Source organism: Meles meles, chromosome X (assembly GCF_922984935.1).
Source record: "Meles meles chromosome X, mMelMel3.1 paternal haplotype, whole genome shotgun sequence".
NCBI lineage: Eukaryota > Metazoa > Chordata > Mammalia > Carnivora > Mustelidae > Meles > Meles meles.
The window spans coordinates 63,659,538-63,660,915 of record NC_060087.1 but is presented as its reverse complement, the minus strand read 5'-3'; positions in this window follow the sequence as shown (position 1 = coordinate 63,660,915).

The following is a 1,378-nucleotide window of genomic DNA, read 5'->3' as shown; positions in this document are numbered from 1 at the left end:
TAGAGGGGATGGGTGTGGAGGGATGGGTGAGCCTGGTGGTGGGTATTGAGGAGGGCATGTACTGCATGGAGCACTGGGTGGTGTACATAAACAATGAATCTTGGAACACTGCATCAAAAACTAATGATGTACGGTACGGTGACTAACATAACACAGTAAAAGAAAGAAAGAACAAAAAAAATCACACACAAAAGAACAACCTATCTTCACATATCAAGAAAAAAATTTAAAAAGAATAAATTAAGCTGAAGTTGGTAGATGGAAGAAAATAATAAAAATTGGAGCAGAAATGATTATAATAAATAACAAGTAATAAAATATTAATAAAACTAAAAGTCAGTTCTTTAAAAACAAAATTGGCAATCCATTAGCTGGACTAATCAAGAAAAAAAGGGAGAGGACTCAAAGAAAAAAATTATAAATTAAAGAGGAGACATTGCAACTGAAATCACAGAATACTCTATACCATTATACACCAGAAGATTGGACAACCGAGAAGAAATGGATAAATTCTTAGAAATATACAGCAACCCAGACTAAGTCAAGAATGAATAGAATAACCAAACAGACCAATAATGAATAAGGAGAGAAAATCAGTAAACAAAGTCCTCAAAATAAAAAAAAGCCCAGAACCAGATGGTTTCAATGCTGAAATCTACCAAACATTTAAAGAATTAACATCAATCCTTCTTAAAAGCCTCTAAAAAGGGGCACCTGGGTGGCTCAGTTGATTAAGCCTCTGACTTCAGCTTAGGTCATGATCTCAGGGTCCTGGGATTGAGTCCTGCATTAGGCTCTCTGCTCTGCAGGGAGCCTGTCCCCCCCCCCAATCCACATGCCTCTCTGCCTACTTGTGATCTCTGTCTGTCGAATAAATAAAATCTTTTTTTAAAAGTCTCCAAAAAAATTGAAGAGGAGGAAACATTTTCTAACGCATTTTATAAAGCCAGCATTACTTCGATACCAAAGCCAGTTAAGAACACTAAAAGAAAATATCATCCTGATATCATCCCTGATGAATATAGATGCTAAATTCTCAAGAGAATACTAGCAAATCAAATTCAACAATATGTTAAAAGATCATACACATTTGGAATTTATCCCTGGGATGCAAGGATGGTACATCATGTGCAAATCAATGTGTGATACACCACATTAAAAAAGCGAAGGATAAGAACAATATAATCATCTCAATAGATGCAGAAAAAGCATTTGATAAAATAGATCTTTTATCATAAAAGCTGTCAGCAAGTTGGATATAGCAGGAAGCTACCTCAACATAATAAAGGCCATATTTGGCAAGCCCAAAGTTAAAATCATCTTCAAAGGTTAAAATTTGAAAGTATCTCCTCTAAGATCAGGAGCAAGATAAGGGTGC